Here is a 26133-nt window from a genome sequence, read left to right on the forward strand (position 1 = left end):
TGTACTACCAGGTGTTCACTTACGCATGGATTTGCCGATAGTTCTTCGGCATGAAACTCTGAGATCATAGTTTTCGATTTCAGAGTTTCGCATACTGGCTGTAAAATAATAAGGGATTTTTATCCCTTAATTTAATTAACTTCACCAGAAAAAATAGCCGTTTGGCTTTTTATCTTAGATAATGAACCATTTGAAAAGTATGTGACTATCGTGTCAAGGAAGAGCAGACGGTTATTTGATTCTTTTGCGAAGTGAATTTTTGGATGTTGGCTGTTTACATGTTTCTTTATCGATGTATCACCTAACTGAGACCCTATATTTGCTAAAGTTCCATTTTCCCCCAAACCATATTTGAATTATTCAAATTTACAGTACAAGATGCTGTGTATAAGTTTGTATAAGAAAGTGAAAAAAATATACAAACAACTGGATATTGCAGCAATAGGTTCCCCCCACCCACCCACCCACACACTGAAACCAGTGGTTTGGCTGTGCTGTGTAAATGATGTATTTGCTATTTGGCCATATAAATCTAGATTCATTAGATGCACTTAAACAGCTAGCAGTCAAAAATAGAAAAATAATCAAATAACCATCTGTCCATCTTACTCAATCGCATATTTAAATCATTCAGTATCTTTTTCTATTTATAGAAATCCAATACATACTGGAAGATATTTACACAAAATAATCAAATTATAATCCAGCTGAATGGTACTGTACACACACACACAGCTAGGAGTATCTATTCTAATGATGCTGCTCTTACCCCTAAAGTATGTATATTACCCACATACTTATGCCACTGGATAAAAGTGCCACACATTTTTATCCAGTGGCATTTAGATAAAATACTAAATGCCCACCCAACAACTCATCCTTCACCAGAAAAACACTTTCAGAAAGACATGGTACTTATCTCTTTAATTTACCATAATGAATGATTGCTGTGTAACTATGAAAGAAAGGACAGTGATTAAGTGTTTATGCAATGGAGATGTCCCATTCAAAACCAGTAATATTTAAAATTAGCAGCGAAATAAATAAATAATCAATATTCATCTGAAAATCGAGACGTAAGTGGAAGAATTCATTATAAAATATTAATACCAGAAACACTTATGTTTAATATTTTTATTGTAAAATTTTTAGCTAGGTTTCATAGCCATTGTCAATACAGTTCTAGGAAAACTCAAAAAAGAACAATTTAATTGAAAGCACATGGTATATGCGCAATATCAGCTGCAGGAGAATAGCTCCATCTGCATTAATAGATATTCAAAATAAATTACAATAAATTGATTTAGTTAATTATTTTTTAATTATAAACAATATTTAATTACAATTATGGAACACATGAATGGTGAGTATTGGTTAATATGACTTCCTAAAATTGAGAAATTTTTAGGCAATCGTTTTTTGTTCAGATTTGGATTGTGAATGTGTGCTTCATAGCTTTCTTTGTAGAGTCTTTCTAGAAGAAAGTCACTTTTGTGTAAACACTTTGTGTTGCACTGAATTCTGTGTTTTGTAGACAAAGCATAGTTTGCTAAACTGGATTTGCTGGGTTCATTAAGAGAAATGCATTCATGTTCTTCCAGACAAATTTGTGTAGATCAACCATCATCATCATCAAATTCCTGCCATGTACCCTCAAGGGGTGTACAGGATATGACAGTACTACATGAAAAAATTACATCATTACTAACTTCCTATCTACAATTTTCCTCCAAATCAGTCTGTTACTTGTCAGGACTCCAACATTATCAGATCTTATATTTCTATCGTCTAAGGCACTTTGTACCATATCAATCCACCTATATCTTGGTCTTCCTCTGGGTCGTTTTCCTGCCAACCTGGCAGAGAACACTTGTTTTGCTAATCTTTCCTCTCCCATTCTATTTAAGTGACCATACCACCTGAGATTAACTCTGCTAATGAATTCCTGGATGTTGACAATGTCAAGTTCTTTCCTAATATCCTCATTTTTAATATGATATCGCCATTGATGCCATCTGTTCATGCCTCTAATCTTTCTCAGAACTCTCATACCTGCGGTCTCTAGTCTTTGGTCAAGTGTTTTACTTCTGACCCAGCTCTCAGATCCATAAGTTAAAACTGGTTTGAACACTGTCTTGTATACAGCTAATTTAGTGTTCCGACTAATTTCTCTCTTATTCCATATGAATTTATTCAATTGACTTCCCACCATACCAGCTTTGCTGATTCTGTTGTCTGTTTCTATATTTAATTTACCATCTTCAGTAAAAATCGTACCTAAGTAGCTGAAATGTTTTACTTGTTCCACAGGTTCTCCATTCACAACACACTTGACATTTTCAATGATTCTGCCTATTTTCATTTTCTTTGTCTTTTTAATGCTGACCTTCATACCATATCTATTACAACAGCTATTCAATTTAGTCAGAGAATCTTGCAGACTTGTAGCGGATTTATTTAGAAGTATAACATCATCCGCATAAAGCAAAGAGCTGACATTAACATCTCCAATTTTGATATCAGGTTTAATACCACTTTCCCTCATAATGGATCCATATAGATAATGAATAACAGAGGGGATAATGTACATCCTTGTCTCACACCAGATTTAACATTAAAGCACCTTCCTGTACTTCCTTGAATTCTAACTGCTGGCTTACAACTCAAATAAAGACTAAGTATTGCTTGATATAATGCCCCATTGACACCATATAACTGCAGCGTATTGAATAGCTTCTCTCTTGGCACCTTGTCATATGCCTTTTCCAAATCGACAAAACTTAAATACAGATCTTTGTTATATTCCCATGCTTTCTCGACTATTTGTCGTAAAGTGAAGATCTGATCCTGACAGCCTCTATTTGGCCTGAATCCAGCTTGTTCTTCACCAAGCTTTTCTTCCACAATTCTTCTCAACCATTTCTCAAGTATACTTGCATAGATCTTGCCAGGAACACTCAGTAGGGAAATACCTCTGTAATTCTCACATTCAGTTTTATTTCCCTTTTTATATATGGGTACTATGAGAGCTCTACTCCAATCATCGGGAATTCGTCCCTCTGTCCAGGCTTTCTGAACTATGCAGTGCAGCCACTGTAAGACTTTTATACCACCATACTTCAGCATTTCTGGTCAAATATCATCTACTCCTGCTGCCTTTCCACATTTCAAGCCTTTGATGGCTTTTTCTACTTCAAGTATGGATATGTATTCCTGACTGCATGCCTGGTCAGTGTTTTTATCACTGCTTGTTTCATTTAGAAGTTTTTCAAAGTAATTACTCCATACTTCAAGGATATCTTTTCCTCCTGTTTTCATGTCACCTTTATCATCTCTAACTCCTTTTACAGCACTCTTTCCTCCATTCCTAAGTTTCTTCAACAACCTCCAGAATATTTTGCCACCTTCTTGATATTTATTATCTATATTCTTGCCAAAGTCCTCCCATGACTTTTGTTTAGCTAGTTTTACACACTGTTTAGCTTTCTTACATTTGTCTCTGTATTCTGTAAGAGTAAAAGCTGACTTATTTGCCAGGAACTTTTGATATGCTTTCTTCTTTTCCTTCACTGCCTCTTTAACTTCCTGTGTCCACCAGGGAGTTCTGATTTTTTTTATCCTTGCACACAACCTCACCACATGCCTCTCTGGCAGAATCAATCAATGTTTTCTTCACAGTTTGCCACTGAATCTCCAAGGTTTGATTCCTGTTCTCAAACTCTTTCATTTTCTTTTCAATAATCTTTGTGTATTTTAGTCTACAGTTCACATCTGAGAGCTGCTCAACTTTTATTTGCTTTAAAACTTTCTTACATGTTATTCTTTTCAATATGAAATTCAATTTTATCCTGCTCAAGATTAAATAGTGATCACTTCCAATTTCAAATCCTCTGTACACTCTGGTGTCCTGCACCAGGGAGAAAACATCACTATCAACAATAACATAGTCAATGAGACTTTTCTTATTCCTAGCCTCTTCTCTCCATGTGAATTTGTGCACATTTTTATGTTGGAACATGGTGTTAGTAATAACCAGTCCATGTCCTGAGCAGAAATCCAACAGATATTTGCCATTATTATTATCTTTGCTCTTTTCTCCAAATTTTCCCAAAATATTTTTGTATGTCTGACAATCATTTCCTATTCTGCTATTTAGATCCCCAACAAGGACCAACTTTTCCTTTTTCATTGTGTCAGTTGCTTTTTCTAAAGCATCAAAAAATTCCTCCACTTCTACCTTAGTAGAACCTTCTGTGGGACCATAGTCACAAATAAGTCTCATTGTCCAGTTCCCCATTCTAGATCAACCAGTTTGTTCATAATAACATAAGCAACAAGAGCAAGCGATTCTATAAACTCCATAATAAGATAGAAGAGGATATTTGTCTTTTGGTGAGATAAGGAATGTATTAAGTTTGTGAACTGGATGGAAAGCAACTTGTACATTAATCTGACAAAGTAATATTGGTATTTTTTCAGATAGTCCCTTAACATATGGAATACAAATTTTTGGTAATTTCTTCCTGAGAAGGATTAGGACAATGGCCATAATTATTGATTATTTTTTCAATATATTTTTTATTATATGACACCTCCATGGAGTCCAAAGACTCATCAAGGGAGGGCACCTGCTCTACAACTGTCTCCACAGCTCAATCCACTAACTCACCACAACTACACTAACGTCATCTACCGCCGACCACCACTAGTATTTCCAAAGACAATCACAAGCATCCATGCCCACAGCAAGTTTCAAACCTGCAGCCTTTTGGCTGGAGAGTGGATATGATAACCAGTCGGCCAGCCAGGCTGGCATTATAACTATTTGCACTAAAAGTAGTTCTGATAATAAACTAATTTGATTACCCCATATTTCTGACAAGGGTGACGAGAGTTAGACTCAATGTATTTACCAGTATGAGTTGGTTTTCTATGTTTGAGAACTGTAAACTGGCATTTGGTTGACGTAAAATGAAACATCCAGAAAAATAAGACAACCGTTGTTTTCTTTTTCTAGGGTAAATTTGATTCTTGGGTTAATTGAATTAAATTTTCCAAGAAATTTATGAAGATCAGACAAAGAGGAGTTCCATACAGCACACACATCATCAACATATCTGTACCAGTGGTACAGATATGTTGATGAGGTGAAAAAACGTCCAGAATATGTTGTTCAAAATGTTCCATAAAGTAATTAATTGGCCAGAATTGGAGAAAGGGGAGACCCCATTGCTATTCCATTGATCCAGTTTACATATATGTTCCTTTTCTCCAACTCTAGCCAGTTGCTTTATGGAACATTATGGAAATATCCAGGTGCACACCTGGATAATTCAAACTGTTATGTTTAGGTTTTACTGGACGAAGCGATGATCGAAGCTTTGTTAAGGGGGTGAATAACGTATAAATTTTATATTTCTTGAGGATTTTTGCCAATTTGTTAGAAATAGAGCTGCTATACAGAATGGTGTTATAATTTTTTACATCATTACTCTCCTCTGTATGGTGTGTAGAAGGATTAAACAAAAGTTTAGAAATTTTTTGCTTACGATAACCATTCTTTTGGAAAAATTGATAAAAGCAGCTTTAATTCTTTGGTGATCACCTCTTCTCCACTGATGAGAGTATGCGCACGAGTTCTTAAAGTTGAAACGATACCGAACTTTTGAGTTGGATAATGATGGAATTGTCTCTATCTTCTAGGGTATAGAGCTATCAACAGATATCTCTATACCCTATTCACATTCTACACTACCAACAGATATCTCTATACCCTAGAAGGGTATAGAGATATCTGTTGGTAGTGTAGAGTGTGAATATATCTTCTGTTGGTATGTGTAGGCTTTCAGTAGATGGAGATTTTTAGTTTTCCAGGCGAGCGAGTAAGTTTTACATCAAGAAAAGGAAGTGAACTATTAACTTCTAGTTCTGCTATAAATTTTATCCTAGGATGTCGCCTGAAGATAATTCAAGAACTCTTGGAGTGAATCTGAACTATGGTTCCAAATCAGTTGTCTATATATATCTTTTCCATAATCTTGGTTTTAATGGAAAGGAGTTTATACAATTTTCTTCAAAAGCTTCCAGGAAAAAGGTGTATATATATATATATATCCATGAGTACAGGAAATAGAGGGTTTCCCATGGCTAACCCGTAATTTTGCTTGTAGATCGTGTTTCCAAAAATGAAATATCCTGAATTTATACAATGACTTAAGAGTATCAAGATTTTTTTTGATAATTTATCTTGTAAAAGAACTAATACTTCTTCTGTGGGTACATTAGTAAACAGAGAAGCAACATCAAAACTGGCTAAGATTTCATCTTCTTGTAGATGTATGTCTTTAATCATGGGGAAAAAAAGTGTTTTTAATTCTTAGTATAAGAATTAGAAGAGCCTATAAAAGATTTTAATAATTTTGCTAAATATTTAGATGACTTATAAGTAGGGGAATCAATTCCATCTACAATTGATCTCAGTGGGATGTTTTCTTTGTGTATTTTTGGAACCCCTTACATGCAAGGAATGATGGAATGCAGGGATTGGAGAGATAATCTTAATTCTCTAGAGAATTCAAAAGTAGTCTTAAGGAGGTTATTAGTCCAGTTATGTAATTCTTGTGTTGAATCATTATCAAGAATGGAATAAGTATCTGTATGTAGTAACTCTGCCATTTTGTAATAGTATTCTGCAGTATCTAGGACTGTTGCATTTCCTTTGTCTACAGTATGAATTATAATATCTTCATTTTCTTTTAAATTTTTTAGTGTTTGGAATTCTGCTTGGTTAATAGCGAAGATAGACTCTAATTGCATTAATTTTGCTTCTTGTGGTGGAGGAAAAGAAGCAGTCTTTTCAATTTTGGATAATAAAAGTTCTTTAGGAATACTACAAGGAGAAATTGCAAAGCAAAAACCTTTGCTGAGAATATTTGTTTCTATGTTTGAATGCAGTAATCACACTTATTGATTATGATTTTGTTGAGAGGAAGATGATCCTTTAGATAACTTTTTTTTTGTTCTGCTTTTAGCACATCAAAATTTCTAATTAATTTGAATTTATTTCAATTTTGGATGTTAGTGGACTTGAGAGGTAAACATATTCTTAATACCTTGCCCATACGTTATTTTCTACAATTTGTTCTAAAGAGGTGGATATATATATATATATATATATATATATGTAGAAAGTATTTTTACCTTGGGTATACTAAATGTTAAAAATACCAAGCAATTTTAAACCTGGTTTTACTCCATTTCCCAAGTAAGCAAACAGATAAACAAGTCAAGTTTGCGCCTGCAAGTGATGCAAGTCTAGCTGATCCTACAGGTAGTGCAAGACTAAGGCAACTCATGGTGAAGGTGGCATAAGCTCTGATCACTAATCTTAATATTTACCCTTAATGCCAAAACACATCTCCAAGAAGGGGATGTATGATGTTTTGTATTAAAGGCAAGGGGGGGGGGGGCACTACCCAGACCGGTTTTGACCTTTATTGAGGTCTCATCAGTGGGAGCCAGCAGGCTAGAAATACCAAGATTTTAGTAATACAGAGCTTATAAGTATTTTACCAGAACAAGTTACCATAAGGTGTTTTAACCTTATTAAATAAAAATCTCAGGAGGAGATATAAATGTAGTATTTTTAACATTTATTATACCCAAGGTAAAAATACTTTCTACATTTATATCTCCTCCTGAGATTTTTATTTAATAAGGTTAAAACACCTTATGGTAACTTGTTCTGGTAAAATACTTATAAGCTCTGTATTACTAAAATCTTGGTATTTCTAGCCTGGCTCCCACTGATGAGACCTCAATAAAGGTCGAAACCGGTCTGGGTAGTGGTCCCCTTGCCTTTAATACAAAACATCATACATCCCCTTCTTGGAGATGTGTTTTGGCATTAAGGGTAAATATTAAGATTAGTGATCAGAGCTTATGCCACCTTTACCACGAGTTGCCTTGGTCTTGCATCACTTGCAGGCACAAACTTGACTTGTTTGTCTGTTTGCTTACTTGGGAGTAAAACCAGGTTTAAAATTGCTTGGTATTTTTAACACATATATATATATTGTAAAATAGAGTTGAATGACTTAAACCTAGAGTTATGTAAAAAAAAGGGGGTTTAATAGTAAAACACGACTAGTTTCGGCTTATAACAGCCTTCATCAGGTGGCATTATAAAAGAAAAGAAAAAACACTAAATACTGAAGGTTAAAAAACTATGAACAACATAGAGAGTCTCTATACATAATTAGCATGAAAACGTTTATTTGTATTTATAGCTGTTCTTTCGTTTGTTGCATTGTTGGGAGAGCGCGTGCTTGCAACATCACGTGAACGCCACTACATGATTACAGCTTACTTGGATAAAGGAATAAACTAAATTTATTATAGTCTAACCAAGTGAAAAATAAACTTTCAACATCTTTCTCATCAGAGTAATTTTTCAGTGCTAATTACATTAGCACTGAAATTGATGCAACTTCTTTGCCTCCAAACCTGAATTCTATAGAAATTGCATTTTGAAGCTTTCACAACATTGGAAGAGCGTTACTGATTCAAATGGAGAATATATACTTGATTAAGTTAGCAAGTGATTATCTTTTATATCCTTTCAAAACTTGATGTTAAAAACGACATTACTTTTGGGATGAAGCCATCTGCCAGGCTTTTCTCCAACCACCCAATCTCACATATTGTTCTGTGGAGAACTTCACATAAGAGTGATCTCGTTCCCATTACAATCTGGGTATTCTCTTCATTTGCCATTGCACAATTCATCTAGTTGCTCATACTGCTTTTAACACTAACTATGCCAATTGCATTATCATGTATTTCATCTTTCAGCGTGCGCTGTCATTCTTCTTACTTTATTCATAATTCTTGCATTTACTCACAAAACACTTCAAACATGTTCTCCATTTTGTTCTCCTTCCATAAACCTCTTGCTCTTTGAAGGCCATACATTTCTCACATGCTGCAGCAAACATAATCAAGCAATACATTACTTGGTGTATTGCATGACTGGTTGAATCTAGGTGGTCTAACTAGATGAAATTAAACCAGGTGAGATAATCCAGAAAGTGAATTATCCTACTGATTGAGCCACATCTAGTCACCAGTAAGCTGATAGTGGTTTCTTACCAGGCAACAAAAACCATTTACTACCTAAAGACATGCACAAACAGTCATGCCATCATGCTTTTTGAACCTATAGCCTGTTGGTTGGTTGAGCAGATATGTTATGGAGAGCAGACCGAACTTGTTTTAGTCCTAACGTTTTTTGTTTTTTTTTTCCCGCAGTCAGCAAGGAGCTAGACACCACCCATAGTTGAATTAATGGCTACCAGTGATTTCGAAACTATGGGAGATGAGACCATGCAGTATACTATACCACTACTGCCATCTGTGTTCTTATCCCACTGGTTTTATTTTCTATAGTGTGAGCTGATTTACAGGTTGATTTTTTTCTGAGTTGCAGGGTTTCTTCAAAGTTTCTGAGAGGAGAAACTCTAGTTGACATAGGATAACAGGTGAAAGAATGTTTAGGAAAAATTCCTCTAGTTAGCAACTAAAATCAAACCTATAAATATTCTTATTATTATTTTGCATCACCTCCAAGGAGTCTTAAAGACTCATCGAGGGAGGGAATCTATCTCTACAACTTTCCATCTCCATCACTTAATCTACCAACTACAGCGAAACTGCTACTACCATGATCATCTACATTAATGCTATCTACTGCCCACCACTGCCTCTAGTTTTTTTTGTCTGTAAATTCTGTGTATTCTGAAGGCCGATTTGTCTGTATGCAGGATGAAAAATCCAAGTTTCTGGGAGAAAAAACCTTACTTACTCCATATTAGATTGGCTAACTCACCTTTCAATTGAAAAAAACCCATATAAAGATTCCTCCCATCTCGACGAAAATGGTACTTAGGCGCTTATCTAGAAGTGTGTTCCACTCTCAAATTCGAGCCATAACAGCTGCAAAAACAATAACACTAATAAAAATAATGTCATACCTTCTAAATTGCAACCAAACCTTTACCTTCTCAACATTTGGATTACTGTTTTTCATATGAGATGTTTTTTATGATACATATTCATTTAGTGACAGATTATTATTATTATTCAGGCCTCCATGGAGTCAAAAGACTCATCGTGGGAGGTCCTTCCTAAGAAACACCTCTAACTTACACCTCTCACGATGAGTCTATCAAGACTCATCGTGAGAGGTCCCTCCTAGAAAACACAAAGTCTATCCTACCACTCCGTAAACTCGTTGACCATTCTCGCTCTCACCACTCTGTCAGGCAATGCATTCCATGGTTCAACCACTCCTCACCCTCTTCCTCACAGTTTCCTTTCGTAACTTCCAGGGATGACCCCTTGTCATCCCTCCTTCCCGCTGTTCAACCAAGCGAAAGAACTCCCCAGCATCAACCCTGTAACCACCTCTCAACAATTTAAAAGTCTCAATCATATCACCTCTCCTTCTATCCACCAAACTCTGCAATCCACATTCCCTCAGCTGATCCTCATAACTAACATTGTACAGTCCTGAAACCATCTTTGTTATCCACTTTTGTACCCTTTCCACAGTTAATTTATCCCATTCAAATCCTGGGGACCAAATCTGAGAACAATACTATAAGTGTGGTCTGATCAGTCTTATACAATGGAATGATAACTCTTTTATCTCTGCTGGTCAGTGTCCTTCTCATTATTGCAGCAATCCTCTGTGTTACCTTCACACCTTTGCAATATGTGCCCTAAATTTCAGATTTCTATCAATCATCAACCTCACATCTCGTCTCCCATACTTCCTCCACTACAGCTCCTCCAATAGAGTATGCAGCATCCCATCGATGTGTCCCAAACCTCAAGACCTTACATTTTGCTGCATTAAACCTACATCCCCATTCATTTGCCTATCTGTCTAGCTTACTCAAATCCTCTTGCATGGCTACCACATCTGCACTATTACTAATAACCCTTCCTAGCTTCGCATCATCCGCAAACAACTGAATATCCCCCTGCAATCCACTGAAAGTGTCATTGATATAAAGGTTAAACAATATAGGTCCTAGTTCTGAGCCCTGTGGGACTCCACTTGTAACCCTCTGCCTCCTTGAAACTGCCCCCACCATACACAACTCTCTGATACCTATCGAACAGCCAATCCTGAATCCAGTTGACCAACCTGGCATCCAGACCCATGTGCTGCAACTTAAATATCAGCTTATCGCGTGGCACCCTGTCAAATGCCTTCGCTAAGTTCAAGAAAATGGCAGTATATGCCTTTCCCTCATCTACTGCTTTTGTAACTTTATTATAAAAGGCTAGCATATTACTAAAACAAGAACGCCTTTTAACAAATCCATGTTGACTCTCACAGATAACATTACCCTCATCTGCCCAATGCCGTATACAGTCCCTCACTAATTTCTCCAAGATCTTAATAACCACTGATGACTCACAAACTGGCCTATAATTAGACACTTCCAGTCTGCTACCGCCTTTTTGCAATGGCACTATCTTACCTTCCTTCCATTCCCTCGGCACCTTTCCCGCAACCAGACTTTCATTGAACAGCCAGGTCAAAGGCACTGTCAGTTCTTTAGCACATTCTCTCAAAACTCGTGGTGAAATACCATCCAGTCCCACAGCTTTATTGACATCCAGAGTACTCAGTATTTGGAACACACTCTTCTCCTGCACCTCTAAACCTGCCTATCCCTCTAGTATTAAAATTTACTCCTCCAGGATGAAATACTCCAATAAAGTGTTCATTGAACAATTCCACTATGTCCACTGCGTCAGTCACTCTATTCCTATTGTTATCCCACAATGTCATTCTTCCACAGTAATTTCTCCTCCTACTGGCCACATTGCTAAAATATTCCCTAGCATTTTCTTTGGATCTTAGGGTCAATCTCTTCTCGCATTCCAGTTTCACTTTTCTTACCATACTAGTCACTCTCCTGGCCTGTGTCTTATATTCTTCATGCATCTTCTCTTCAACTGTCTCCTTATTTCTCTTCCATAGCCTCGTTTTCGCATGCAGTTCCTGTTTAATATTGTTTGTCATCCACTTTACTCCAAATTGTGTGCTCTTCTTCAATCGTGGAATACAGCTTACTATTGCTGCTAACAGATCTGCTACTCTTTTTTTATTGTTCACTTCTTTCTCTCCCACTAACACACACAGTTTTAAAAGTGAGTTCCTGTGATACTGCCTTTCTCCATTTTAACAAATCTAGAGTCAGATCTATCCATTTGTGTAGGTGTTTCATTTTTTAATATTCATGCCAAAATTATCTTTGAAGCACTTTTTTACTTCTCTCTTTTTTTTTTTTTTGATACTCTTTCATTCTCAAGAAGATCTATTTTGAAGGTACGTATGCTTACTGGTAACATGACCAATCTAGAAAAGTTGGTAGTAGGTAATCACTGTCTCACTACTTGTGCAGTTATCTTCAGTTAATATGCTGATAGTGCATATGTCTTTATGCTAAATTTTAAGACTCCTTCAATGACTGTGTTGGTGTTTATCAGATACAATAGGAGAGAGGGAATGGTAAGAGGTATAATGTATGGCGGCTCAATGATCCCTGGTGTTCAAGATAGGATGCATGAGGAACAATAGAAAGGGTGGCTATGGTAATTAAGAGAGCTGAAAGGGTGGATGAGATGATTGTGATGGTAGGAACGAATGACTTGAGTGGTAATGTAAGTCGGGCAGCGAGAGATATGAGGTTTTTGCTTGAGACTGTGCGGAAGAAGACAGAGAGAGAAAAAATAGTGTGTGTGTTGCCTAGGTATGATAATGATGTGCTGAGCAGAAGAGCGGTGATATTGAATGGCATAATAGCAAGAATGTGCGACAAGAGAGGACTGGTATATTATTATTATTATTATTATTATTATTGTTCCGGGAAACAACAAGGATTCGACAGACTCATCGAGGGAGGCCCTAACATCATGTCAAGAACAACTATTCAACATTCACACAGTATCTATCATACCTTGCCTTGAACTCATTCACGGTCGTAGCACCCACAACAGACTCTGGAAGCTTATTCCACTCATTTACCACTCTCCAAGTAAAGAACCTAGCTCTAACACCCTTGTCAACCACGCTCTTGCCCAGCTTCCATGCATGGCCCCTAGTCCTCCCACCACCAGTCATATTTTCAAAAATATCTTCTGGATCAATCTTATAAAAACCCTTCAGTAATTTGAATGTCTCAATCATATCACCCCTCCTTCGCCTATAGTCCAATTTCTGCAACCCACAAATCTTCAACCTATTCTTATAAGATTCATTCCACAGACCTGCTATCATCTTGGTCACTCGTCTCTGGACCCTCTCCACTTCCTCCCCATCACGAAGAAACCCTGGTGCCCATAACTGGGCACAGAAGTCCAGATGGGGTCTTATCAAGGCTCGATACAGAGGAACAACAACTTGTTCGTCTCTGCATGTTAAAGTATTTTTCAGAAGCCAAGTGATTTGGTGAGCTGTTTTAGTCACTTTTGCAATGTGCCCCCTAAACTTCAACTCCCTATCCACCAACACTCATCAATGTCCTGGAGTATGGTTCCACCAATGCGATATACTGCTGCTATTCTTTTCACACCAAAGTGCATAACCTTACACTTTGCCACATTAAATTGACATCCATTTTTCCTAGCCCAGTCCTCCAAACTATCCAAATCATCCTGTAAAATTTTGACATCCTGTGCACTCACAATTGCTCTACCCAACTTTGCATCATCAGCAAACAAGTGAACACTTCCTCTCAGATCCTTTCCAATATCATTGATGAACAAATTGAAAAGCAGTGGGCCAAGAACAGAGCCCTGTGGCACTCCACTAGTCACAAGACGTCTTTTAGACTCCACTCCTGAATAAACCACTCTTTGATATCTCTCCTTCAACCACCCTCCTATCCATCTCACCAACCCTATATCTATACCCATCTGCTCCAGTTTACTGATTAGGGTTCCATGTGGTATCCTATCAAAGGCCTTGGCAAGGTCCAGTAGTATTACTGTAAACCCATTACCCCTATCCAGTTCAGCCGTCACTGTGTTATAAAATGTGAGCAAGTTACTGAGGCATGATCTACCCTTCACAAAACCATGTTGTCCCCCATACAATATCCCATTTTCATCTATCCAATCCTGTATTCTTTTCTTGACTAATTTCTCTAAGACCTTGACAATGATTCCTGATATGCTAATCGGTCGGTAATTTACAACAGCAGTCTTGGAACCACCTTTATGCAGTGGAACTATTTTCCCCTCTTTCCACCCGCTCGGGACTAACCCAGACCCGAGACTCAAATTAAACAAAATGGTCAAGGGTACTGACAATTCTTTAGCTGCTTCTCGTACAACACGAGCTGGTATACCATCCAATCCCACAGATGTATTGACATTGAGGTTATGCAATAGACTACTCACCTCCACTTCATTAACCACAATTGCCGTATAATCTACTGGTTTATTCGTTTCTGCAATGTCACCACCTGGATGATATACTCTTGTAAAGTGCTCACTCAGTAACTCAACTATCTCAACTGATTCAGTTACCTCCCTACCATCGGCATTCTTTAAAATCAATCTGCCATGTACATTTTTCCTTTTACTTGCTACATATCTAAAAAACTGTTTACGATTCTCTTTAGCCTGCATGGCCAATGTTCTTTCGTAATCCTTTTTTGCTTTTCTTACCACACTCGTCACCCTTCTGGCCTGCGCTTTATACCGTTCATGTGCCTGCCGGTCACCATTCTCCTTAAATTTCCTCCATAGTTGTTTCTTTTTTTGCAGCTCAAGCTTAATGGTGTTATTCATCCATTTAACCCCTACTTGATATGTGGATGCTTGGAGTGCGTTTGAGGAAAGAGAGGAATTGTATGCAAGTGACCGTTTACATTTGAATGAGGAAGGACGTAGGCATCTGGAGAGATTGCTGTTCTGAAAGAGTCAGTGTGTCCCAGGGAGGATGATAGCAGGGGTGGCCTCTTGTGGGAATGGATACTTGGGAGAAGAGAGACAATGTCAGGTAACGCTGAGCCCAGTGGAGTCTAGAAGGGATAATGCTGGATATAGAAACAATGTCGTTTATATGCTTTATACTAATGCCAGGAGTATCCAGAATAAGGGAGAGGAAATGGTGGCGCAGATAGCATCAGCCTGGGCAAAAATTATTGGGATCACTGAGACGTGGTTGACAGAAGGGGATATAATAACAGGAATAGAAGTCGCTGGGTAGAGCATTTTTCGTCAGGATAGGAGGGGAAAGCGTGGTGGTGGGGTACTGCTTATGATAAGTGATGACCTATGTCCTCTAAGAGTGGAGGCTTTGGAAGGTAGTGAGATAAATGATTTTGAGAGCATATGGTGTGAGGTAGAGGTAGGCAAGACAGGATATTTAGTGGGGTGTTGCTACAGATCCAGGAGATGTTTAGACAGCTAAGTTTGGCAAGTGCAAGAAGAATGATTGTTATGGGAGATTTTAACTACAGTAGTATAAAGTGGAGAGAGGAAGATGCATGTAGCAATAGTGGAATGGAATTTCTAGAATTCTTGAGGGACAAATGTCTTAGGCAACATGTAACAGAGGGAACAAGAGGTTTAAGAGTTTTAAATTTGGTTATAGCATCAGAAGAGTTGATAATAACTGAGATGACATCTCTCCGACCAGTTGGAGAGAGTGACCATATGGTTTTGACTTGGAAAATGAATAGACATGCAGGAATATCAAAGAGACGGGAACTTATGTGGAATTATAATGCAGGTGATTATAATAGTCTTAGACGTCAACTTCGAGAAGTTTCATGGAGGGAGGAATTGGAAGGCCGGGATATCGTTAGTGCATGGGAAAATGTGAAAGAATATTTGTTAGCAGCAATGGTAAGTTGTATACCACGAGTGAAGAAGAGGACACAATTTGGAGTAAAGTGGATGACAAACAATATTAAACAGGAATTGCATGTGAAAAAGAGGCTATGGAAGAGATATAAGGAGACAGGTGAAGAGAGGATGCATGAAGAATATAAGACACAGGCCAGAAGAGTGACTAGTGTGGTAAGGAAAGGGAAACTGGAATATGAGAGGAGATTGGCCCTAAGATCCAAAGAAAATCCTAAGGAATTTTTTAGCTATGTGACCAGTAGGAGGAGAAATGACTGTGGAAGAATGATATTGTGGGATAAAAATGGGAATAGAGTGACTGATGCAGAGGACATAGTGGAATTGTTCAATGACCACTTTATTTGAGTATTTCATCCTGGAGGAGTCAGTTTTAATGCTAGAGGGATAGGGCAGGTTCAAGGTTTAGAGGTACAGGAGGAGAGTGTGTTTCAGATACTGAGAACTCTGGACGTCAATAAAGCTTTTGGACTGGATGGTATTTCACCACGAGTTTTGAGAGAATGTGCTAGGGAACTGACAGTGCCTTTAACTTGGCTTTTCAATGAAAGTCTGGCTGCTGGAAAGGTGCCCAGGGAATGGAAGGAAGGTAAGATAGTGCCATTGCATAACGGTGGTAACAGACTGGAAGTGTCTAATTATAGACCAGTCTGTGTGTAATCAGTAGTTGTTAAGATCTTGGAGAAAGTAGTGAGGGACCGTATACAGCACTGGGCAGATGAGGGTAATGTTATCTGTGAGAGTCAACATGGATTTGTGAAAAGGCGCTCTTGTTTTAGCAATATGCTAGCCTTTTATAGTAAAGTTACAAGAACATTAGATGGGGGAAAGGCATATGCTAAAACAAGCGTGCCCTTTCACAAATCCATGTTGACTCTCACAGATAACATTACCCTCATCTGCCCACTGCTGTATACGGTCCCTCACTACTTTCTCCAAGATCTTAACAACTACTAATTACAACACATGGGTCTGAATGTCAGATTGGTCAACTGGATTCAGGATTGGCTGTCTGATAGGTATCAGAGAGTTGTGTATGGTGGAGCAGTTTCAAGGGGACAGAGGGTTACAAGTGGGGTCCCACAGGGCTCAGTACTAGGACCTATATTGTTTAACCTTTATGTCAATGACATTGCCAGTGGATTGCAAGGGGATATTCAGTTGTTTGCAGATGCTGGGAAGGATTATTAGTAATAGTGCAGATGTGGTAGCCCTGCAGGAGGATTTGAATAAGCTAGATAGATGGGCAAATGAATGGGGGGGTGTCAGTTTAATGCAGCAAAATGTAAGGTCTTGAGGTTTGGGAAACATCAATGGGATGCTGCATACTCTATGGGAGGAGTTATACTCAAGGAAGTTGGGGAGACAAGAGATCTGGGGTTGATGATTGATAGAAACCTGAAGTTTAGGGGACATATTGCAAAGGTGATGAAGGTAACACAGAGGATTGCTGCAATTATGAGAAGGATGCTGACCTGCAGAGATAAGAGGGTTATCATTCCATTGTATAAGTCTCTGATCAGACCACACTTGGATTATTGTTCTCAAATTTGGTCCCCAGGATTTGAAGGGGATAAATTAACTGTGGAAAAGATACAAAGACGGATGAAAAAGATGGTCTCAGGACTGTACAAGGATAGTTATGAGAATCGGCTGAGGGAATGTGGACTGCAGTTTGGCGGATAAAAGAAGGAGAGGTGATATGATTGAGACTTTTAAACTGTTGAGAGGTGGTTACAGGGTCGACATTGGGGAGTTCTTTCATTTGGTTGACAGCGGGAAGGAGTGATGACAAGAGGCCATCCCTGGAAGTTACGAAAGGAAACTGTGAGCAAGAGGGTGAGGAGTGGTTTCTTTGCATGGAGGGTAGTCGAGCCGTGGAATGCATTACCTGATAGAGTGGTGAGGGTGAGAACGGTCAGTGAGTTTAAGGAGTGGTATGATAGACTTTGTGTTTCTTGGGGGGGGGGACCTCCCCTCGATGAGTCTTGACAGACTTTATGTTCTTAGGAAGGACCTCCCACGATGAGTCTTTTGACTCCATGGAGGCCTGAATAATAATAATAATACTGCACTATTTGGTCCACAGTTAGAATGAGAACAATCCAATAAACCAGGAGTTTGGTTACTGAAACTATTCAATTTTTTTTAATTAGGTCGTTATGATATGAAGATAAAATGCACTGACTAGTTTCAACACCAATACCATGTGGCATCTTCAGGGTAAAAACAAATATAAATGTAAGGCTAACAATTAAAAACATTAAGTTAACAAGTGAAGTTTGAAGGAACCATTGTAGTATAAATAATAGAAACACATGGTGTAGGGTGACACAAGTCATCTGCTTTCCTGCATTGTTAGGAAGTGATTAACTGAAAGTTTGAAACATGGAATGTGAAGTGATTTGATAACAGATTTCCAAATGTTGCTTAGAATCAGTCCTTGATACTTACTGAGAGAGAGAGAGCCATGAGAAAAAAATTACCATGGTTGATTTCTTTATCTGACAAGAGAGGAAACTGTCTTCTAAATAAAGCACAGAGCACTTGTCCCAATCAATGTCATAATGTGTATGCAAAGAGTGACAAACTAAACCTGATCTTTTTACTCTGTTATGGGCTATTTCTCGAAGATGTTCTCAAAATTTCCAGAAGTCTGACTTATATAGGAAAGGCCACTGGAACAAGAAATTCCCATTCCATTTAAAGTAATTATACTGGGGGTAGTGTTTAAAGACCTTTGTAATGGGGGGGGGGGGAGACAGGTCTTTGACGAGGTCCAGAACTTCATTGATTGGGTCAAGTGATACATAGAACACCTTCAAATGTCACGTTGGTGTTTTAACGTGTAGACATTTTCTCACAATGTTTGTTTGTATTTCTCTCATGTAATGCACCTGATGAAATCTTCTAAGAAGAGGAAACTAGCTGTGTAGTTTATTTAAAGTAAAATATGTTTCTGTTTTTATCTCTAGGTTTCTAGTAATGTAATCTGCTTCAAATATATATATATTTTAATAATCAGTAGTTTTTGAACATTTTCTAAATTAAATAGAAATCTAAAATTAATGGCTACATTTTTCTTTATATGCATGATTTATTTGATAGTTGTAATCACTGAATAAAAATGCTGCCATAATTTGTCTGTCTAAACAAATTTTCAAGATCATTTTAAATTGATAGCTGTGAATCCTTAAATATCCAGTAAGAAAGTTTCTTTAATTATTCTGGCTTTTCATTCCCCCAAGGTATCAAGAAGATGCAAAATGCTACTCATTTTTAGTATATACAGACAGCTCCTCTGCAAGTCAGCATACAAAAGCATTTGGTTGAAATAATTAAAATTGGCAGTCTTCTAACATCTCCACACTGCAAAATTTCCTTCCAGGTTAAGAGTTCTCTTTCAGGCATGCCCTGTTAGGTTTAAATATCTCTAGCATCACCACTGCATAAACAATAAAACCAATAAGCTTGATGTTATATCTTTGTATTAATATTATTCTTTATAACATGAACCTGAAAGATGGCAAATTTATCTCAATTTTCTGTATATAAATTGAAAATCAGATAGCACATTTTGAAATTCATTGTTTGTAAAATCAAAGAGGTTTTTAAAATATATAGTTTCTTTTAATCCGTTACCCTATGTGGTAGGATCCCAAGATTCAGTTATGATCCACTGATGATGATTTTTCATCATTTTTGTAATTTTAATTACCTGAACAAATTACATCCAGAAGATTTGATGCTTTAAGTATTTTCCTATTATTCACATTTGTCAGTGCCTTCTTATATTCAGCCACTTCTTACATTCGAATTATAGGAAGGGTTATAACCTATAAAAGCTGAATCTTGGGTCCTCTTTTGATGATATCATTAAAATCTTAGGGAGGGTTTTTCTGCAGGATTATATGTTACAATGAGGAGATATACTTCAGTAGTTGAAACATAAGACTAAACTTTCTTCTCATGTTAAGTTCTTTAAGTAATCAACAGATATCTTTGGCTGTGTTAATGTAATTTAATAAGACACTTTAGAGACACCAGAAATTAAATAAAAATAAATCAAAAACATTTTATCATGCAACGGACACGTGATATCTTCATTTAGCTAACAGGATATAAATTACGAGCATAAAAGGAGAGAGAGAGAGAGAAAATTCAAAAGGCCACCATATCACCTGCATAAATGATTTTAATTCAGTATGATTTCACAATCACCAGTTTCACAGTACATCTCATTTGTGGACCTTGTGGATGGCTTAATTAATTTGATATGCCTTTTTTTTTTTTCTGAGAATGACTGAGAAAAGAAAGAGTTCTGTTGTTTATGGATATAATAAATTCATAGCTTTATGTCTGAATAAAAGATTAACCACTGATGATGTCTGTGTCCAAGATGAATCATTGTTACGCTCATGATAATTTTTAATTATGTAATTCATTTTTGTAATTTTAATTATCTGAACAAATTACATCCATATTACATGCATTAAGTATTTTTCTATTATTTGCATTTGTCAATTCCTTGTATTCAGCCACTTCTCACATTCGAATTATGGGAAGAGTATATAACCTATAAATGCTGAATCTTGGGTCCTCTTTTGAAATATCACAATTCATTAGTTTACTGTAATTTGAAAAATATTTACTTAATTTTACATGTCTTTAAGTATATGAATAGATCATGTTACTCACCTTCATGTTATTAAATCACACTCATTGCATAGTGTGTGCATTAACAGGATAAGAAGAAAAATATCTACAAAGAAAAATGTTTGTTTGTGCATCTATATATAGTGATGCTGGTCACGTTTCTGCTTGATAGGTTATACACTTTTATATTCTGTGGACTTATTCCTCATGAACAGAAATTTAATGCTGTATAACATACTTTATACATGTATTTCTCTGTATACATATCTGAATGTTCTCCTCATGAATTTGTAATGTTTCTTATATTATGAGGATACAGTTAATATTCTATATACATACTTTATGTTAACATGTTTGTAAATAAATTTTTGAACCAGTAGAAATTTCACTGTACTTTCTATGCAACTTAATGAAGTTTGCAGTGAATGATTACTGGTATTTGAATTAAACTTTGTGTATTTGTTCTTTCATTGTGCTAGTCTGTAATCATTTCCCAGTTTTTAATATGCCCTACAAAAATATTTCAAATTTTAAATTACAAAATGTGTTATTACATATAATTCTGTTGTCAACTTAATTCCAAAATGATAATAAATGACAAATGCACATAATATTATCTGCATTTGTCAGTGTCTCATTTTTTTGGGTACTTATAACAGACAAATGTAAAATATAAACAAAAGCTAATTAAAACATAAGGTTCTAACTATAGACATAGGGTCACAAGGGAAATAAGACGTCATAAAATCAAATATATACACATTGAATTTTTCTCAAGATTTTGGTGATGATGCTAAAGTATTGTCATATTGAGCCATGAGTAGCAAATACCGATTCTGCAATGTTTAAGACTCAAGAAGCATACATCGAGTCTTAAGGAGTTCCTCCATTGGTCAAAGCTGTATCACTGTAGCAGGACCTTCAGTCATATAAATGAAATGGAGGTAATGAATGGACACTTTCAGCAGTTTACTAGATTCTTATGTCATTAAAGATTAATTTGCATCCTTTTGTTGTGTCCTGTTCTGAGCTGGATAATTATCAAGGCAACATGTCCTTTCAGATTAAGCTGGCACAGTGGTTTTGAGCTTAAATACCAAAATGTATAGCGATGTGCTTTTTGATTGCATGTATATTTTAAATGAAACATGTATTGGCTGATACCTGCAGTGCTAGAGCTGAATCTGAAAACACTATAATTTCAAGTTAATTTTCTTAATCAGATTTAATCCTCTTCTCATATAAAGGGAGTATTTGTATCCATTAGATCACATCATTTCAACTGGGGCACCTTCCTACTGATGTAACTACCAGATTTAGCAGCATGGACTACAGCAAAATGTGGTGATGTGCAGATGAGAATGGTTTCTTATTCTTTTTTTTTTCCTCAAGATAAATGGTAGTTCTTCGTAGTGTTTATGGAATTACTGCATAATTCCATTAGTTTTGTCTTTAATGAAACTGGATGCTGTAGTCTAAAGAAGATAGACCTTTTAATATATCAGTTTTATGATGTTCATATCATAATGCAGAGACATATCATTTTATTCAAGATTGTGGGAAACACAATTTTTGAGTAAACTTTTTATTTTGCTTATGTGAATGTGTTTGTCTTTTTTTTTTTATGAAAGAATAAAGATAAAAAAATAAGCAGAATATCTTAAGATTTTTTTCCCTGTTATCTGTTAATGCTGTGGCTTCAACAATTACTATTAATACTCTAGTTTATATTCTTCGAAGTTTTTTTTTTTTTTTTTTTTGAGAGAATGTGCCAGATGAATGTTAGATTCAAAGACAGACTTGGTTGCTCATGTGCAGATAGTTTTGAGAATTTGTAGTCTGATTATATTATTATCCTCCATGGAGTCATAAGACTCATCATGGGAGATCACTTCAAAGTCTATCATATCACTCCTTAAACTCGCCCAACGTTTGCCCTTTCACCACCGTCTCAGTTAATGCATTCCATGCTGCTAACTCTCCATGCAAAAAACATACTTTTACTTACTACTTCCTTTTGTAACTTCTAGGGATGACTCCTTGTTCCTTCCCATTATTCTAACATATGAAAACTCTCCTCAGTGTTAATATGATAATAATCCTTCAACAGCTTAAATGTTTCAATCATATCACCCCTCCCTTGTCATCTATCCACCAAACTGTCCAGTCTGCATGCTCTCTGTCTATCCTCACAATCAACATTGTACAGTTGCAATATAACCTTCTCCAAGGTTACTTCATCCCCTTCAAATCCTAGTGACCAGATCTGAGCCCAGAAATGCAGACATGGTCAGATCAAAGCTTTATACAATGAAACTACCACACTTTTATCTCTCATATTCAATGTCCTGTTCAACATTGCAGCAATTCTCTGAGATGTCTTCACAACCTTTGCAATATGTCCTCAGAACTTAAAATTTCTATCAATAATCGCTCCAAGATTCCTTGCTTCCTCCACTTCTTCCAGCATAACTCCACCACGTACATATGAAACATCCCACCTGTGGATCCCAAATTTCAAAATCTTACATTCAGTTACGAAGAGATACTAGAGATGGTAGGTGAAAACAGAAGCCTGATAAAAGAAATTAAAAAGAGAAATGTTTTGGGCATATTCTTAGACACAATTGCCTATAAAGGATGCTTCTTGAAGGAACTGTTGTTTATCTTTCCTCTCCTTCAAGAAGGAGGAGAGGAATACAAGACTGGAGTAGATGAAAAATATAGAAGAATGGACCTATCTCTCATACAAGGAATGCAGCAGAGAGGTGCACAATAGGACATGGTGGAGAAACATGATAGTCAATCTCCTGGAGGGAGAGGACACCTGACAAAACAAGACAGGCCATTCAGTTGCATTAAAATGATATCCTTATTCATTTTCTCACCTTTCCAGCTTATTAAAATCCTCTTGAAGAACTAAAACATCAGCACTATTCCATGTTTGGCCTCTGGAGCAGGGTTTCTGGAACATGTAAAAATAAAGTCTACAAATAACTGAATATCTCCCTGCAGTTCTGTGACAATATTACTGACATAAAAATTAATATCAGTAGTGGTACTAGTACTGAACCCTGCAGAACTCCACTTGAACCTTCCTACTTCCTGATACTGTTCCACCATATACAACTCTAATATTTATCAGAAAGCCAGTTACCAATCCTATCTACCGACTTGATATCCAAACCCATATGTTGGAAAAAACCAACTCATCATGTGGCCCCCTATTAAATGCCTTTGAAAACTCAAAAAAAATTAGTGTATGCCTTACCTTCATCCACTACTATTGTTACTCTATTGTAAAAATAACAGGATTACTAAAACAAGAGTGCCCTTTAACAAATCCATGCTATTGCTCAATTCTGTATACGAGTTCTTACCAATTACCAATTCCAAAATCTTAGCAACTACAGGAGAAATACAAATAGGCATAAAGTTTGATACCTCTATTCTATTGCTACCTTTATGCAATGGCACTATCTCATCCTTTTTCCACTCTCCAGGAACCGACCTTATTGCAAGACTTTCACGAAACAGCCAAGCCAAGTACATTCCCTTAACACACATTGTGAAATTCCATCTAGTCCCCGTACTTTACTTGCATACTTAGTATTCGGAATATATTCTCTTCATTCAGTACTAAAAACTTCACTTGTTATCCTTCTATGAATAAAGCCTGCTACACCCAAATGGAACGCTCTAATAAAGTGATAATTAAATAGCTCAACTATGTCATCTGCATTGGCCACCCAAGTTCTATATCCATCCAGCAAAAGTAATCTGTCTAACATCATTTTTCCTCCTACTCATCACATAGCAAAAAAAAAAAACTTTTTATGATTCTCCTTGGATTGCAGCTATTCTCCTCTCATATTCTAATTTTTCTACCCTTACAATACTAGTCACATTCCTAGCCCAAGCCTTATATTCCTGATGCAACTGTTTTCCACCTTTCTCTATATATATCTTCCATAATCTCTTTTTCATATGCAATTTCTTTTGTCATCCATTTGACTCGAAATTGCTTTATTGTCTTCACTTAAGATATATAATTTGCCAATGCTGCTAGTAATTGTTTCTTAAGTGATTCCTCTTCCTTCAAATTCATTCATCCATTGTACTGCTGCAAGCTGGCTAATAAGTCTTTGATAGTCACCTTCCTAATTTTATATAAATTCCACTTGCCTTGATACCTCTAAATGCCTATTCATTCTTCAGGTCAGAACTATATGGTCACCCACACCAACTGGGGACAAGCATTACATCTCGCTCCCAACAATCAAATTCTGTGATATTATGACCAAATCCAAAACTCTTGATCTGCATGTTTCCTCCACCACATATTGCGTAAGACAGTTGTCCCTCAAGAAATCCAAAAATTCAGTTTCCTTAGTAGTGAACACTGCCTCCTCTGCTCAGTTTATGTTGCTATAGTTGAAACCCTCCATAATGATCACTTGCTTTGCAATTGACAAACTAACTTGCCTAAACATTTTCTGCTTATTACCTCTATACTCCCCAGCCTATAGCAATATACCACTAAATATCTTGTGTTATAAATATCTATCTCACATCATGCTCAAAGCCATTAGTGTTATTTCCACTGTAATTCTCTACCCTGAGAGGGCACAATTTATCTCTTATCATGAATAACATTTACCTTCCTCCTGCCGAAATATGCCGTACCCTTCGATTTGTATTCCTGTTAGAATGTCCTCCTCAGTAAATTAAGTTTCACTGATATCAACAATCCCTACAGAGACTGAGTCATTCAGCCACAAACTCATTCCCTTTATTCCTAATGCTTCTGGCATTTGTATACAGAAAAACTAGTGTATTGCCAGTATTCTTATAGCAATTATTACTCCCTTTATACTTCACCTGGCTCTGCAATATAGTGCGCACCTTCTCATTTCTCAATCCACTATATGAGGGCCATCTGTGCTTACATTCACTTGTGCAATTCTAGTTTCACTGCCCTGACATTTGCCAAGAAAACATCATCATCATCATCAAATTCCTGCCATGAACCCTCAAGGGGTGTACAGGATATGATAGTACTACATGAAAAAATTACATCATTATTAATTTCCTATCTACAATTTTCCTCCAAATCAGTCTGTTACTTGTCAAGACTCCAACATTATCAGATCTTATATTTCTATCGTCTAAAGCACTTTGTACAGTATCAATCCACCTATATCTTGGTCTTCCTCTAGGTCGTTTTGCTGCCAACCTGGCAGAGAACACTTGTTTTGCTAATCTTTCCTCGCCCATTCTGTTTAAGTGACCATACCACCTGAGATTAGCTCTGCTAACACATTCCTGGATGCTGACAATGTCAAGTTCTTTCCTAATATCCTCGTTTTTAATATGATATTGCTATTGATGCCATCTGTTCACGCCTATAATCTTTCTCAGGACTCTCATATCTGTGGTCTCTAGTCTTTGGTCAAGTGTTTTACTTCTGACCCAGCTCTCAGATCCATAAGTTAAAACTGGTTTGAACACTGTCTTGTATAC

The 26133-nt window shown here is 36.8% G+C and overlaps 1 protein-coding gene across 3 annotated transcripts in view; it reads right to left on the reverse strand.

Moving 5' to 3' along the window:
- LOC150104485 (LYR motif-containing protein 9-like) overlaps nt 1–26133 on the reverse strand; it is a 152832-nt gene that overhangs the window by 36642 nt on the left and 90057 nt on the right. For 2 of the 3 annotated variants that reach the window (XR_016548525.1, XR_016548524.1), the window contains exon 4: nt 19114–19399. The exons of the other annotated variant lie outside the window; for it this stretch is intronic. The gene's annotated coding sequence lies outside the window, so the exon portion shown is untranslated. Of the gene's footprint in view, nt 1–19113; nt 19400–26133 lie in introns of those variants that run through there. 3 annotated transcript variants of the gene reach the window in all.

Source organism: Typopeltis vanoorti, chromosome 7 (assembly GCF_054136105.1).
Source record: "Typopeltis vanoorti isolate ZY-2024b chromosome 7, IOZ_Tvanoo_1.0, whole genome shotgun sequence".
Classification (NCBI taxonomy): domain Eukaryota; kingdom Metazoa; phylum Arthropoda; class Arachnida; order Uropygi; family Thelyphonidae; genus Typopeltis; species Typopeltis vanoorti.